Raw genomic sequence first — 18,303 nt, 5'->3', positions numbered from 1 at the left:
ACGTGAAAGATACCTTACATAGCAGGAAAACTATTCTTACATGAATCCATCTTTGTTGTCCATGGTGTGGATACTAGAACAATACACTTTTTCCCCAAAAGAATTACATGAATCTTTCAAATACAAATAATTTAGACTTTCTAAATTCAACACAGTTACAACATAAGTAAACATTATGATTAAATACTCTGGCACTTTTCTGACACACCTACATTTACATTTAGTCATTTACCAGACGCTCTTATCCAGAGCGACTTACAGTAAGTACAGGGACATTCCCCCGAGGCAAGTAGGGTGAAGTGCTTTGCTCAAGGACATAACCTTCATTTTGCACGGTCGGGAATCGAACCGGCAAGCTTCTGATTATTATCCCGATTCCCTAACCGCTAAGCCATCTGACCCCATCTGACACGTTGTGAACACTACTCTTGAACTGTGGGCTTACGTTGATTAATATCCAGCCTGCATTTTTACTAAGGCTCTCCAGAGCATGTGAAGGCGTAGATTAAAAGTAACTGAAAACTATGCATTTAAAGTAGACATATTCTGATTTCAATTCATTTAAATGTATATCCACATACACAACATCGCTTATACACAAATAATTTGGATAGAACTGCCAAATGAGAAGATGAAGGCAACCACCACCTACTAAATATCATTGAATGTTCTAAATATAACTAAGTTAAGTAATTCAATTTAAAAAATATGCAGAAGAGAGATGACAGAATAATGTATCAACTATCATGACCCTATTGCACAATACCTACACCTGCCACTCATCTTACAGCTATTCATGCAACACCTTCACATTGTGTCAATCATGAGAGGGGATTATTAATTAAGGTTAAGGCTGTGTAAGTATAGACTGCTATGAAAAGACATTCCTTTATTTCAATTGTTCGTGACAACAGATTTAATTGACCTTGTAGATTGGTGACAATCTGTCTTATTCCATCGTAATGTCTTGGGTATTATAAGGTGGGGCACTAAATATTATACCTCTTTACTCCCACAAAAGCAGCAGTCACTATGGCTGAACCACACACAGAAAAGCAGCAGTCACTATGGCTGAACCACACACAGAAAAGCTCTAGCTTTATAGCAGATTAGGAGCAGAAAAGCACACTTCCATTGAAGCAACAAAATGACCCACTACACACAATGTTCACCTCATTTTGATAGAAAATTAAATGTCAGCCTTTGATTTGGAAATCTGAGCATCTAAGCGTCTTGCAGAGAATACTCATTTATGTATGCGTCTCCACTGACCCAATGCCGATGTAGTGTCAGGATTTACAAACTTTGGTATGAATGGCCACCAGCAGACATCTGAATCATCAGGTATTACCTTTGTTGTAAGTGTAAATTGGTTTGACAATGATTAAAACTCACTTCAGTTGTGCAGGGTGAAACCCTTGTTCTGGGTGTATAAGGGATATGTGACTGTACCTTAAACTACCCTGACAACACCTGGCAACTCTAGATAATCCTAATTTTCTTTAAATTCCCTGTCATCATCCCCTTTTAAAGGATTCAAGCTATCCCTGGCAGAAATAAGATCTCAACGGTTCCTTACACCTTCAGAAGCCCTGTCCATCTCGCAAGGTAATACTTCTAGTCGAAAAAGCTCTAAAGAGAGATCACAGGCTACTGTAGCCCGCTCAAGCCAATTGGCTTTCGCTTAGACTATCTTTTTCCAATTTGGCTTACGTGTGTGCTGGCTCACCTGTGTCTGACCAACTAGAGGTCTTCATAACCTGCGTGCCCAAGCCTCTGTCCTGTAATCCTTCTGACCTTCCCTTTGTGTGCTACCTGAGAATGGCTACATAAAATGGGGAGCAGAGCAATGGCTCTAACACCAGCAATGTCTCCATACCTGGTCGCCTTACATTGTGCTTGACAGAATCCTCCAGCCACTCTGCATTACATTGCCTGACTAAAGGCTACAAATGGGCAGCTTCAAAAGATTTGACTGACAGAATTAAAATCACAGACTATGTAGCGCACCTTAAGGAAAGGCCAGTTACCTGAGTCAGTTACCTCTTATTTGGAATAGGCAAAAAAGCAATGACAGATTGTATGGATAACTGTAGACAAACATATGAGCATCAGTATTTCATATTTGCGACCAAGCCAATCTGGGAAGAAGGGAAGGGAAGAAGTTTAACTAAAATCGGAGTGGAAGCTCTGCCCAAGGTTAGGTAATTTGATTTATCTTTTATTATTTTTCCAGCCCACAGTGTGTTATCATGGTTCCCTCCACTAAAATGGGAAATGTAATAAATATTGATGTTCATTGTAGGAAAAGCAACCAGACCTGCACTGGATGCAAGGCCAGCCCTATCAATCATGTTTTCTTTTAGAGAGCACAGATCTATGTGTAAACTGACCCCCCACCATTTTGCAGCTTGTTTGCACTCTCCCTCTTTTATGTATCCATCACTTCCATCTTCTCTGTAACAAAGTCTCCCATCCACCCTCTCTCATGAGCTTATGGACACATAGAAAGGAGAGAGTGAGCGAGCAGGAGATGAACAAAGAATTGATAACCAGACAGCAGTGAAGATGAAAGGAATGCAGCTCATCCAGCATGCAGATGAGACAACCAAAATAGCAACGTAAACTTTGCCCTGTACCACACGTCACACCTTCACTTACAACACCAGCTGTTATTCCGCCCAAGTTATCGAAAAGGTACTCAGTCTCAAATTTCAAAGGTTTGTAACCAAGAGTCTGGAATAACTAACGGGGAGTCAGGTGCCTGAGTGGTTAGGGAGTCGGGCTAGTAATCTGAAGGTTGCCAGTTCGATTCCCGGCCGTGTCAATTGACGTTGTGTCCTTGGGCAAGGCACTTCACCCTACTTGCCTCGGGGGGGAATGTCCCTGTACTTACTGTAAGTCGCTCTGGATAAGAGCGTCTGCTAAATGACTAAATGTAAATGTAACTACCAAATATTTAAAAACAACCCTTTTGCAAATATTTGTTGTCAAGATCTGGATTGATGAGTTTTGCATGTGTGAGTATCAGAGATTTAACTAAAACTTTTATTTGGGTGTTTAGTTGCTCTTTAATGCTTCTGTTAATGTGTTCACAAAAGCCAACTTCTCAGTTGATACTTGAAATATCATTGTACAAAGAGAATTGGCAGGAAAGATTCCCATTTTGTACATTTAGTGATGTCAAAACACAACAGCTCTACTTGGGTAAACAAGTCTTTGCTACAACATGTGTGACTACATGGTTGTTAGCTGTCATATATTTTAGAAGGAATGAGTTTGACCAAAAACGAAACGGTGCAAAGTGAGGTTAGGACTAGGGTTTGGTTGCTCTAAACTAGCAAGCCCTAAACGTAGGTTACACTATGCAAGACTTGCATTCAAGACCCTTGAATTTAAAGCATTGCAACATTGCACCTAACTTTGTACCGAAACCCGGTGCTACTATGGCACCGGTACCTATATGACCGGTATGTACTGGAGCCAATCAGAACGCAGATTTAAGTGCCACTTAAATGCCTCAGCTGTCGATTAAAATATTTGCGCTCTAGTGCTCCGAAACGGACATACGAAGCATCATCACCACACATGATGGTAGTTCAAATCTAGCCTACTACATTCATGTGGTGTCAGAATAATCTGTAGAGAAAAAATTCAGACTCAAAATTCACATGAATTCAAGTTGGAAAATGGAAAGTTGAGGAACATGACACACAAGGGATTTTTGTAGAATTTTTCCATTAAAATGCCGTTCTTTAATGTCATCCGCCGTTGTTTTTGAGCAAAACTCAAGGAAATCCAGGAACCTTGTGCCTGCTCTGTTTACCACACCTTGAATGAGCCTGAACAGACACCTGTGCGTGTACACACACACACACACACACACACACACACACGCATGTACCAACAACTAATAACAGTGCTACTGTACCATTTAGATACAAACAGCAAAGTTGTTTTAAAGGAATTGAGTTTAAAAATCCACATCCACAACAGATGATACACAACTGAAAATCATTATGTTACACTACTTCAGTCTCCTCCCCTCCCTCTTTCCTTCCATCCGTCCCTCTAAAATGAAATAATTATCTGCTACATTTATCAGTACCTCTGTTCCGCCCAGTAAAATGCAATACTTGCATCTGCAAATTCGTTTTAAAAATAAATAAGTGTAAGACAGATATGTGCAGCGCTCTTACCAGAACTATAAATGTGAGAATTTAAAAAGAGCTTCCGTCATTGCAGTGGGGTTCCTTATTAAATCCAAGTTGTTGAGGAAAAGATGGAAGATTCCATTGATGAGATGCACAAGAAAATCAAATCTGATCTATATGGAGATTTTCTGTCTCCTTAAACGTGGTATACGCAGAAAGATGTGGCCACAGGAAGCAGAAGCCTTCTGGTTTGCCGTCTGATATCCGATTTCGGACTTTACAAGCCCTTTGCTTTCAGGTGTGAGTGTGCATGTACACACAGGCACATGCAGCTTCACTCAACAATAACCCCCCCACACACACGTGCAGACATGGAGGGTGTAGCTGAACAGTAGTTGGGAAGATTGAGGCAGAGAGGAGGACCGAGGGGAGGGAGGAGGACCGAGGGGAGGGTGGAATCTGGAGCACAGCGAGCTAGAGGGAGGAGCTGCACTGGAGAAAGATGGAGAGAGGAGCGAGCGAGGGAGGGAAACATGAAGGAGAGGAGCGAGCGAGCGAAACATGAGGGAGAGGAGCGAGCGAGCGAGGGAGGGAAACATGAGGGAGAGGAGCGAGCGAGTGAGGGAAACATGAGGGAGAGGAGCGAGCGAGCGAGGGAGGGAAACATGAGGGAGAGGAGCGAGCGAGCGAGGGAGGGAAACATGAGGGAGAGGAGCGAGCGAGCGAGTGAGGGAAACATGAGGGAGAGGAGCGAGCGAGCGAGGGAGGGAAACATGAGGGAAAGGGCTGCAGCAGGATCTGCACAAACACAACAGATGCAACTAATGAGATTATTTGCCATATTTTCATACTCAACGTTGCAGTGGCTATTATTCCTCAGTTGATCTAATTAAAATAGAAGGAACTACAGTTCAAATTAGGCATTTCAATTAGAAACCATTAGCAATCTTAATTTTCTAAAATAGTTTAATTGGTTTAAACAATGAACAACAGTATATTTGTCATGTTCTTACAAGGAATGGCAAACTAAGGAAGGATTGCCATGAAAGATGGAGACTGGACAGTACAGAGCACATCACACACTGTGACTTTATGAAACACTATGAATAAGAGGATGCAAAACATTAAATCTGCCACCTACCATTAACAACACGTGAATATGAAATGAAGGACATTAGAATGTGTTCACTTCAACATTAGTGCAGAAAATTCAGACGTGCTACTCCAGTAAAAAGAAATTGGAGAAGAGAGACTGACAACACACTGAAACCCAACGCTCACATAGGGGGAGGGCAGATGGGAATCATTGATCTACAGTCTGTTTTAAGCGTGGAAATATATTCTGACCCCTCAAAATGGTTGGCTTAAACCCTTAATTTAAATGATATGACTGATAAGATGAATATACTGTAACTGCACTGGGAGAGTCCTTGTTTCCTTTGGGGAACAACAATAAATAGAAATGATTTTCCTAGCAACTCTTGGTTAACTTGAATCTTGCAAAATCGTGTTAGTTTAGATATTGACGTTGTTGGGACGATGAATGACTTGTCACTTAACTGCACACCACAAAGTATCGTTCCTCCATTATATGACAAATTAAACAGTTATTTTCTATTATTGTCAAACCTCCCATCTCCCTAATTACAGAATGATATTCCAAACCTATACTGAAACATACTTTGTCTGAGAGTGATCCTTTTGCATAATCCTATCCAATTCATAATACCAAACTGGCATGCTGCTTGGAGGTAGGGGTTAAATGCATGGGTGGTATGTGCAGGGCCTCCTGTTGTGGAGCGCGCTAAGGGGATTAAGAGCGAGTGATGGCATAGATGGGTGGCTGGTGGGTAGAGCTTTGAACACATCTCCTTGCTGGTGACTGTCACCCCACATGGTTGCTCCCACAGTTATATAGAAGCACTGATACTTTTTACCAAATTTCATGAATAGGGTCATTCTAATGGTAAGGAGACCAATAACAGTTAAATAAGACATGCTCTGAATACTTTAGTGAGTTTTTATTTTTTTGTACCATAAAAAATACTGTAACTCATCTTTTTGGTCTAAACAGACATGTTAGCTGGCTCCTGTTCCATGGCCCTTATAACACGATGAAGAGTTTATTAGATGAGCAAAATGCTGTACCAGAATAGACCAAGTCCAAATTCATTTCTGACTAGTGCATTTACTATCCCCAAAAAGTATCTGCATTGAGGAGGAGATCCAAGTGCATCTGGTCGGGAACAACGAAAACAGCTGCTCCTGCCAGGACTCTGTAGGGGCTGGCGCTCGGAGCAAATCGTACACAACCATGAATTATTAAACAGCACCTCTAGCGAAGCCTGATCTTTTTGGTCCATCTACTCAGGAGATTCCCGCTTTTATTGGAATCCAGGCCGCTTGCTCTGTCCTTATTTAGCATTTTCAGCTCTGTCCCGTGGGAATACTGACACACATTTTGAGTTATGCGCGTGGTAGCATTTCTACATCCCCAAAAAGCATTGTGATGCCCTAAAGAAGTATGGTCTCCCAGAATTCCCCATTGGAACATCCTGCAGGTGAAGCATAATGGCTGTTCAAAAGAAAGCTGTGAAATTGATGTCCATGAACTTGTCGATTGCTTTAGCCCATTACAAATTGCTTGTGCTGAAGCAATTGGTTGCATTTTCTCAAGGGGATCTTGGAACAGGAAGGTTTATGCATTTGACTCAAGAAGCACGTCTTCTGGTTGAGCCATGTTAAAAGGGAGCACAGGAACAGAATTACCCTAAGATTCATAAAGATTGCAAACCATTTTCAACCCTTCCCCAAAATGTTGCTCGAAATGAACAGAATTAAGACTTAATAAGAGCCATTCTAAACTGTAACAATAATGTAGGACCAAACAACATAGCACCAAAAAGAAAAACACATACTACAGCTCTGAGCCACGGAACGAGAGGGGAATCTTCAATCAGGTTAGATTTGGTTTCAGTGTTAACTGCCTAGTTAGTGCATCATTACTGTCAGAAGCTCCAGTGGTTCCAGACTGCCCACAACAAACCTCTAAGTCCCACCAATTGTCTGAATGAGTTTGTTTATTGAACACTGACTGTGCATTCAATAACAACACAGCCACAGATGAAATATTGGACATTCTTGTTGATCACAGTCAAGCTCTGGTGTTTACGTGGATCTTTACATTGTTGCAGAGGCTGAGCAAGATGTGCTGGGTCGCTAAGCACAACATTACACAACACAGAGCTGAAAATGATGGTGGTTATAGACACTGGGGCTTTAGTGCAGCATGGTGCAAGAGGGACATGTGATCAGGATGAAAGTACACACATATCAACTATTGCAAAATAGATGAAAAGCTTCATATGAAATGCACTTGACTTGGAGATGTACCTGTATTTCTGTTTTTGTATTTTGTGTCATACTTAAACTGGCACCATCTTGGAAGAGTTTACAGAGATGGCATGAAGATACTGTTTGTATAGTTTGACTAAATAGTCTACAATCAGAAAGCCACGAACAGACATTCACTGTATAGTTTAGCCAAGGTTCTGGTTTACGCCTGCTGTCATTAAGGATCAGGAACAATTCATCTTAATTTGCCTGGTGATGTGTTTCAGACAGTGTTTACCTGGTGATGTGTTTCAGACAGTGTTTACCTGGTGATGTGTTTCAGACAGTGTTTACCTGGTGATGTGTTTCAGACAGTGTTTACCTGGTGATGTGTTTCAGACAGTGTTTACCTGGTGATGTGTTTCAGACAGTGTTTACCTGGTGATGTGTTTCAGACAGTGTTTACCTGGTGATGTGTTTCAGACAGTGTTTACCTGGTGATGTGTTTCAGACAGTGTTTACCTGGTGAAGTGTTTCAGACAGTGTAGATTCATAGTCATCGACCTACAGTCGTAACACATTTGCATTTGTACTTCGTTGACAAAGCAACACAAAAGCTATTTGTCAAAACATATAACCAAAATATCCATCATATGCAATTATAATGTTTTTGAATTAAACACGGATAATTCAAAATAGCATTCATCAATGAAGATATGGTGTCTCTCTACTCTCTCACAGTGTTGAGGTGAATAGGGGAGCCATATTCATTTTCTCTACCCAAAGCTCTCATATCGAATATTTGATGTGCATGCCCTTTCCCCCGTTTGTTTGTATACTGATCAGTTTCCCATTACTGGGAAAATAGTATGTTAAAGACAAGTGGTCTCGGTATTCCTGTCACAGCAGCCGTCTTCTCATTAGTCTGACCTCTCACCCTGCCTTTTTAATAATACACAATATTACAACCCTCCATGACCTATGCATATTTATAAAGCCCTCATTATGCCATCACTCAAAGTAATCATTATCCTGAGGCCTATTATACTTGAGTTCTGGCACTGTTCACTGAGCGGATGTTTTTTGACAGTTACAGCACAAATGAGAATGCTTGTCCACAGCCAGATATATACATTCTCCCTCACAAACATGCACTCTAATGTTCTTGTATATACAGTAAAAGTATGGAACCACAGTCAGTTTTTTGTTTTTTTTACAAAGAGCAAAAACTCATCAAAATGATTAAAAGTCCTTTGACACAATCCAGAACCTGCTGTGCCTTCAGTGTTAATATTCTACAGCACAATATCCACTTCTACCTGACGTTTCAAAAGCAAACATTGTGATTCATAGTTCTAATGGATATGTTCTTTTTCCACAGTGTATTGTCACAGCCATCAGCAGCTGATTTTCAAATTAATGGAATTAGTACTCAACAGGTCAGCACAGGAACATGACTAACCGCCCTATTTTGACGATCTGAAACGCAAGTATCAAAACGCAAAGCGCAAGTAACTTTGTGGGCGGGACTCCGGCTCGGTTGCTATTTTGCCGGCGGGATAAATGACTTTGCGCCTGGCGCAAATCTAAAATGGGTAGGTCCGAAGTAGCTACATTACTAATGGGTGTGGTTTGGGCGTAACGTGCAATAAACCAATCAAAGCGTCATCTTACATTCCCTTTAAGAGCAGCGCTTGTTCCATGGCGGATTGCTATTATAACGGCGGATTTGCCAGGCGCACGCCAGGAGCGGTTCACAGCCAAGGAGACCGACGTTCTAGTCAGGGCCGTAACAGACAGATAAGTGACATTGTATGGGAAAGGCAGAGCAGTTTTCTCATTGCACGAAATTGCCCGCTCATGCTGCTCATTCAAATTATTATTCTTATTTTTATATAGCCTACCCTATATTTTATTTTTAAAATTGTTTAGTTCTTGGAATTAGTTTAACTATTGTACTTTTTTACTTAATTTAAGACCCGTATATGTTTATTGTTTGCACCTTCCTGCCACAGTAAATTCCGTGTTTGTATAACATAGGCTACATGGCGAATAAACCGAATTCTGATTCTGATGGAGATGGGAGAAGAAACCCACCCAAATTAGCTTCGGTTAAACAGGCGTGGGAGAAAATTGCCACAATTGTTACAAATCATGTTCACATACATAGAGATTTCTCATGAAAATCTTTTTATAATCATTGAAGAAATGTAACACGCCATAAATCAAAACAATGTAATGTAGCTTTGCAGAAAGAAGACCCTGGCCTCGCCAGCAGTGTGCAAGGACCAAGCATGCGCCCTTAAAATAGCATCTGAATAATGCGCCATTGACTTTAGACCACGTTTTTCCTGGTCAGTGGCGGAATTGTTTTTCGGAAACTGCAAAATAGCACCAGGGAACGTTTGCGCCGGAACACGCCTCCTTTTTCGCTGAACCGCCCACGGGAGCGCAAGGTCATTTCGACGTGCGTCTGTGGAGGGAAAAGTCCGCTTTGCGTCGAGTGCAAACTAGGAATGATACTTGCGTCGTTGACAAAGTCAATTGCGCTGGGTGCAAGATCGGGCCCTAAATGTCTTTTTATAACAATTATGACTATTAAAGATCCTGTAAAGTGGAATTGAAAATGAGTTTTAAGTTCATCACACCACAGAAGAATTTGTTGTTAACTACCCATCCAAATTCGAATGTAAAAAAAAGACAAGTATGTTAAATTAGGCTCTGAAATTGTGAGAAAATCTGCAGTCTTCTCTGCTTGAGACTGGGGGGGCGTGTCGCCTTGTAGGAGCTGAATCTCCGCCCCCCTCGAATTTATTGAATTTAGCAACAACAGCAACACTAGCTAAATCAATTGCAGATATCAGAACAGACCTACCTGCAGTCTCTGAGTGTTTTATGCATTAATTACTTTGTCTTTGCATCGTACCAGCTGAGGAACAGAATGCAACCGTCTGTGATCTAGATAGGTCGTAGATAGGTCGCTGTGACGTAGATCGGTCGGTTTTGACTCCGCCTATACAAAACCTGATCTGAAAACGGAAAATAAACTGTTCAACGGTCTAACTCCACATTTCAGTGCGACAAAGTTTTCGCACTTGGCACATGCTTTCAGGAACTCATTTCACACATATATAATGTACTGAGAAGCAAATCATGGAATTTGCTTTACAGGATCTTTAAGGCTTTTCTCCGACAAGTACTCGACATGAACATCCTCACACTGGATTGGAGAAAACCGGATTGGATGAACATTTTGGAGTTCGTAATTTAATAGTATTTCCTGCATCATGCATTGCACCAATGGTGTATATCCATTTGTGTAGCAGCGTGGAGAAGAGCTAATCCTTAATGGATGGAAAGGTAAACCTGGCGAAACAGCACAGATTATACATCATTTAAATGTTTACACATACAGTACCTGTAAGCTTTTCTTTTCATTTATTTTCCTTTTCCTGTCCTGTGTTGTAGTTTGCTTGTGTATAATCCAACAGATAAAAGACAAAGCTCATATCTGTCTTCATCCATTACTGAGCAGTCATCTTTTTAGCCGGTGGATAAAATGAAAATCAAGAAAATCAAGAAAATTAAAGTGTCATACAGTCTTAAAAGTAATTTGTAACATGCTATAATCTATAATCAACTACTTGGATGGTGTTTTTATGACTTCGGATTAGTTACTGAAATGTTCCCAAACTTCTCTACTTTAAATAAGAAAATACATCTAAATGGGTATTTATCTTCTCTTTTTAGGAGTGTTGTAGATTGTAATAGTGTGTCTTGGGGTCATAGTATGGAAAGACTAGCATGACAAGCAATAACTCGTAAGTAATGCCACAGGGGAAATTAGGTTTAGTCAGTGACAATAAACAGAATAGATTTATTGTTACTAAGAAGAAATAGAAGACTGGTTTGTGCATTGCGACATCAGGCTGTAGAGGAAGTTGTGTAATTGTAGCGTCATGGTCAAAGTCTTATGGTCCACATCAATGGTATTTGTGGATCTGATTGGAATGTGGAATGTCCTTTCTACATCAATATGTGTTGTTAAAACAATTTTTGTCTACATACTCAATTACTCAACATAAATAAACAAATCCATCACATTGTTTTAATGCAAAGTAGCCAAGTGTTTTTCTGATGCAATGAGGGGCTTTTTGTGTCCAAAGGAGGGTCCACGCTTAAACATGGTGTCAACCGTGGCAACCAGGTCAGCAAATGATTCAAAAGAATGGGTCAATCAGGCCCATTTATTTGAATCAGGTGTGTTGGAGCAGGGAAATATCTAAAACATGCAGGGCAGGGGGGCCCGAGGACCAGGATTGAGAACCACTGTACTATAGTATGAACACTTGAGATGAGCCTGTATTTTTTCAGCAAATTTAAACACTTAGTAACAACATGTGGACTTCAAATTGCATGACATTGAGTGCAATGCCTTATCACCAGGCCCAAACGTAATTCGCGAGCGCAGAATGCTGACGAAAGCCCACGGAATTTCAAATAGAATGCTAATTGGTCTGAGGCAAAACATTTATAAACTTGTCAACTCATATTACGTTTTTATTTTTTCGAAATATTTAACCTGTAAACAGAGCCCATTGCCACCAGTGTAGGTAGGTCTGTGATAGCAATCAAATGAAGTCTGTCAACCCATAAACCGATGCAGTAACATTCACGCAAGACTAGCTACTAGGGCTGGGCGATATATCGAATATTAGCAATAATATCGCAATAATTTTGACCACAATGTAAAATTTGAAAATATCATGTATATATAATATTTCAAATTCAAGCATACCTTCCCAAAGAACGCGCCTAAAGTCTAATATTATGTCCCCTTTTTGTCTTGTCGCGTATTCCCACACAAGAGACGTGAGGTGGGGGAGTTTTTTTTATAATTTTTTTTTTTTACTGCTTAAATTTGTACCACACATTTTGCACTAATAGCTGTTCTATCAAAAAAAATGGGGGCAAAAGAAAATCATGTTTTTTTATTATTTAAAAGCAAATGGAAACATATCAAGATATATATCCGATATATTTTTACAATATCGAGATATTGTAAAAGATATCGCCCAGCCCTACTAGCTAATGTAGCCAATTAAAAATGTTTAAAAAAAATACTGAGATTCAGCCCTAAAGAATTGACACAGAAACACTTCAACCAAAATTACAGCAATAGACAGGGCCAGGGAGTTCAGGCGATCTTTATGAGAATGGATCAATACTTTTTTGCAGTCTGTCAACATTCAATCGACCATATTTGGCATCAAACTGTTGTGGAACATCTTCGGTCGCTACGACATAAGAACAGGAAGGCTGGCGGAATTCCGCAGATTTTCAGTCTGAATAACCGCAGTAAATGTGAAATTTTGTTTGGGCTTGCTTATGACTTTATCTGATTGTATAATGTAAAAAATATGTGAAAAAATTCCTTAAACTATATACGGTTGCAAGAGAACCTCAAAAAACATACAATACCTGAAACTTGCAAATCGGCTACAATGAATGAACCTTACATTTTACCATATCACTTAGTGCTGTCAAGAGAACTGTCAGAGCAGGGATAATGCAAGCTTATTCTTAAAGGCACCCTCAGTTTAGTGCTTACAGTGATAACTGAAGGTTAGCAGCAGAATAGAGCTGCCATGATAATTGACATTTAGCAATGAAATGCCTCACACAATGAATGCTAAAGGGGGCACTAATTACTGCCTATCCAAGTGTCAATAGCGTCATCTGCTCTGTTCTAAATGTCAGTAGTCCATTTAATTGAAATGCTAGATGTGAGGTAGCTGAAAACCCAAGGCTACTCCTTGGTGGCTCCAACATCTGAATACACATTCCCAGGTAGGCCAAGACATTATAACAATGTTCACTAGAGGACTAATATCTTAAAGAGACACACTTCAAAAATACTTGGACATCTTATAATGCAGTTCGGCAATAGTAAGATGTCAGTGACAGTAGGAAACCTTAGGGCTTTCCACTGAATATAGTAAACAGAACACAACTACATAATTTAGCAATTGCTATGAAGTGTCATAATCTAATATAACATACCAGAGCATCAGCAGGGTTAGAAGTCACTAATAATTGTACATAATAACCCTTGATGCACTCATGCTGCAGAGCAGTACAGGTCACACTACAGTCGAGCGGGATGGAAGGAAGAACAGGGTTACAACAGAAGGAGGTCAGGCATCTTGGTATGTGTTACACTAAGCAGACTAAAATAGACCACTAACAGGTTTAACTTAATGGAAAGGTGGTTATCATTTTCCTTCTGGCCATTATTTTTGCCATCTTATGATTTCATGTAAGCATAAATGATTTATATCATAGTGATGGCAACAGCAAGCCCTTCGTCATGCCACATCCACTTACCATTGTAAACTCCCTCAGGTCATTACAGACAAAGGAACTAGTTTATCTCAAATTTGAGATAGATTCAGTAAGAAGGGTATACAGTCCCAACACAGTTCTTTCAATGATTTGCCTCAATGTTATAATTTATTAAGTTGAGAAAACATCTACTAATTGCTTCGAACATTATTTCCCATTATGTTCAATTAGTTGTTCACCAGGGAAAGAGTGCATCCTGCTGTTATTCTACTGTGGCTTGTTGGTGTACCAGTTCAGCCAAGCATTCAAACTCAGAAAATAATATTAAAGAAGATTTCAACTGAGGAGTACAGCTGATCTGTAGCTTTACTCTATCTACTTGCTTGCATTCTACTTACATTGTCTAGCAAAACAATTATAGTTAGATATTTTTATATTAAAATTGCTGCCCACACTGCTTCATTGTCCTGGAGGGACAATGTTTGAAAGCAAACTTTTATATCTTGAGTCTCTGATTAACTGCACAGCTGGAGGTTTTCATTTAAAATGCTTCTCAATGCATTGTTGCTGAAAGTAAAGTTAGTTGAGAATTTAAGAGTGCTAGCATTGCATTGCCATAAGATAGCAGTTTCTTATTCCCATTTTCACAAAAAAATGCTGTGTCAAATAACACCCATTAACTGTAACAATTCAAGCATTGTCAATATGGTTTGGTTGTACCCAGAGTTGGTTTTTCAATAACATCCATAAGAGATGAAATATAGGATTTCATACAGGCACTGATCTCCATTTTGTGATGCAGACAAGAGTTCATACTTTCAGCCTGCATCCCTGCAACTGCCAAAATATTCCACAAAATTGAGGAGAGAACTTGGGAATTACAACTTAATCCATTCAGTTTTAATCTCCAATCCATCCTCTCATGCCTTAGCCTAAATTAATCTTACCATTGGTACTGGATTGCTCCATATGCAAACTCAATTGAACAACAGAACAAAAGAGAAAAGCACAGAGCTGTTGTGTAACGGAATTCATTTCTTTTGCAGGAAGATTATTTTATCCCCTTTGTTTTGAAGTGCATTCAAATCTGCTGTTGTTAGTTTCACTCAAAAACTAAAATAACTTTTTAATTAACACTCATGATATTTGTCACATCTTTTCATTAACAAAAGGTATACAAAGCTGTGTCTGGTGACACTTCAAGAGAACCACCAAAGAATTATGAGAAAGAGAACTAGTTTTAGGGACAATCGGAATAGAAGTGGGGATTTACAGTTTGCAAACTCAGAAGGATGAATGCATTAAGAAGACAGCTCAAAGCTTCCCATCGAATAAGAAGAAATGCATGATCCCATATCACATGCATGATCCCATATCAAATATATCAAATTTCACCAATTAACCCAGCGTGTAGGGTGGTCTATTTAAATAACCAGTAATCATCCTATACACACATAAAATACATATGGCAATAACACAACGTTATGTGAATACTTTGTCTTTGCAAAGAAGTTAACATGAATTTATACGAAATGCTGTTTCTTTTTGTTACCAGTAAATATGTCAATGACTTGTATTAGCTCTGCATCTTTATCAGGAGATTTTCAGGTCTGGTTGCAAGCAAGGACAAGTAGTACAGTATCTGCATTTGCTTTTCATTTCGGGCTGTAAGGAACACGCAGTGGGCCAAACGCAGCCTGGCTTTATTGTGGATGATGCACCTTTCCAAATGATTCAACCATTCCATCTGTTTGATGAACATGGTCCCACTGACTTCCGGGTAATTTGCGCAAACAAATACCAATTTCTGTCAATTTGTCACATGAAAATAGCCTTTAGTAGATGGTACCCCATTATGGCTGTGTTTCCTAAATATATCCCTCCATCAGACTGAATACCCTAAGCCCAATAGAACCTAGAATACTACATTACTATCTTCACTGCCTTCTTCAAACTGTGAATCCCCTTTTTCTCGTCTAATTATTATTTCTTTAATCAGGTCCTTGGTGGGTTATGGGTGAAATGAAGGTGGCAGAGTGTGTAGGCTCTCTAGTGTCTGAGGATATAAACCAGCGAAAGTCAAATAATCAATTGTTCTACTTGCTGTAACCGGTGCCTTAACCTAAACCAATTTGAGTGACAAACTAAACTAGGAAGCATTCCTGTGGATACAGTTTGTTGTTATGTCACCTTGAAAACAAAACTATTATCTGTTTTGTTTTATGCTGTCACTGTTTACATTGAAAATCCAAAAGATAGACATTTGGAGAGAGAGACTGTCTTTGGCACATTTCTAGACATGGAAAATGGCCCCTGGTTCCTATCAGCTGGAAGTTCCATCATCACCACAGGGAACAGATTCTTTACTTGCGTTTTTGTCATGTCATCGTTTCTGGAAGCTAAAAGATTTCAGCTGATAGTAGCAATGTTGTCAGATGCGCCCCAGCCAATTTGTCAAACCTCGTCATACAGGAGAGCAGCTCTTTTTAAAGCAAATCAGGTAGGATTCTTTCTAGAGCAAGAGTGACATTAAACCAGAATGTCTTCCATTCCACCTCCTTTAAAGATGTTTCACAGAGGATAACAAATATATATTTGTATTTTCTAAACTTACCCTTTCTCACCCGGTTCAGTTTAAGTTAAAGAATGTGAAACTATTAGAGAGAGATCAAGACATGTATAGTATTGTATTCTGGATTGTGAGTCAATAATTGAGCGATTGTACCTGAAATAATTGTTTTATCATAACATTTGGAATGCTAAGTAGAAACAAAATGGTTGAAAGTAGTAGCCCACTATTCTAGACATTTGGGTACTATAGAAATATGTATATCACTGTACATTATTTGCATCTCTTGCATTAACGCAGAATTTTCAATTGTATCGTGTTTAGCTGATTTTAAATATTTATTCATTTTCAAGGACATGAAAGTGTGGATTTGATTTTAAATGTCAAGTGACTTGGCTGTCACATTTGCGGTCAGCTTAGTCGTCATCAGTTGGATGAACAGAGATACCTGTCGGATCTCCATGTCCTCTTTCTGTAGCAAGCCCCAAACAGAAGTGAAGCACTGTCTGTTCTGGGATCTCTCAAACAGCATTGTGGAATACCACACTTGTACATGGTGGATATTAGAAACACACAAACCCTTCTTTCTTATTAACATCAATGCACCCATATATTAATTTGGACTTCAGTAGTATTGAACCCTGAAAACTTTTTATCAAATTAAGTATGAGTCAATCATTTTCATGTAGAGCTGAATATGTCGGTGGTGTCGTAGTTCCATAATGAATTAGTTCAATAATATGAATTCAGGATGCAACAGTAAAATCATTACAAGTTTATCCATGCAAGGACAGTTCGGCTCACAGCAATGGTCTCTTCCACATGGCAGCCCCAAACCTAAACAGATCTCGTAAGGCATGTACCTTAACCTACATGTAACTTAACCTACATGTACCTTCTCCTACAGTGGTTCACCCTCTGGCTAGCTTAAATAAATAATTCTACAGTTCTCCAGAATATACGGACAATAGAATACAATACTTGTTGGCACCTAGAGGATTTTGGGGAAGTGATGCATGGACTAATATGACAATTCTGTCGAGGTGTTGTGCATTCACTGAAATCTAAACCAGGCATATACTGTATCACTCATAATATATTCCTCCACAACTACACTCAGGTCTGGACTGGGACTGAGAAACGGGCCGGGACTTTGAAACGCAGAACGGCCCACGGCCTTGGATTTTTATTATAATATTTTTTTTTGTTGCATTATGCCGCGGCTGTTTGACCGGCCGTTCGGGAAATCTCCCGACTCTCCCGACGGCCAGTTCGACCCCGAGTACACTCCATACATGGTAGCAATCATCATGTTGTCTTACTTTACAATAGTTTCAGTAATGGCTGATCTTCACACATCACCTCAAGTGCCAAATAAATTTTTCATTGAGTCTTCAATGAAAGTATCTAAATTTCACTAATGACGATGCAGACACAAATAACTCTTATTAGGTCGATTTATACAAATTGTCCTCCTACATCCCACAGGCTTGAGCAGCCACTCAGAACAAGGTCATTAGGAGGCGGAAGGGAGAGAATGAGTGGACGAGGTTGTACCATCCACAGGGAGTCTACATGGTAACTGGCAGAGATGGGAAGTAACGATACTTCGTTACTGTACTTAAGTAGTTTTTTCTGGAATCAGTACTTTAACTTCCCAATTTATTTTTCTGACAACTTTTTACCTTCACTCCTTTCTTAAATTTTCAATCTGTATTTTGTGCTAAAATAGGTATTAGCACCGTTTTCTGATCTTATTGAAAAGAAGAAGAAAAAAAAAATCTAAAAGGTTGAAAACATATTTTCGAGAATAAGATTAAAAAAAAACATTTTCGAAAGGTTGAACAAATTCTGCTTTAATCTACTCTGTTTTAGGCTGCTCTATAATGTATTAATATGATG

At 39.5% G+C, this 18,303-nt stretch overlaps 1 protein-coding gene across 2 annotated transcripts in view; it reads right to left on the bottom strand.

Moving 5' to 3' along the window:
* Positions 1-18,303, bottom strand: part of lingo1a (leucine rich repeat and Ig domain containing 1a) — a 114,377-nt gene that overhangs the window by 64,294 nt on the left and 31,780 nt on the right. Inside the window, exon 1 of one of the 2 annotated variants that reach the window (XM_062462748.1) lies at positions 4,200-4,575. The exons of the other annotated variant lie outside the window; for it this stretch is intronic. The gene's annotated coding sequence lies outside the window, so the exon portion shown is untranslated. Of the gene's footprint in view, positions 1-4,199; positions 4,576-18,303 lie in introns of those variants that run through there. 2 annotated transcript variants of the gene reach the window in all.

The sequence above is a fragment of the Osmerus eperlanus genome, chromosome 5 (assembly GCF_963692335.1).
Source record: "Osmerus eperlanus chromosome 5, fOsmEpe2.1, whole genome shotgun sequence".
Classification (NCBI taxonomy): domain Eukaryota; kingdom Metazoa; phylum Chordata; class Actinopteri; order Osmeriformes; family Osmeridae; genus Osmerus; species Osmerus eperlanus.
The sequence above is the reverse complement of the archived record's forward strand: the minus strand, read 5'-3'. Positions and strand labels throughout refer to the sequence as shown.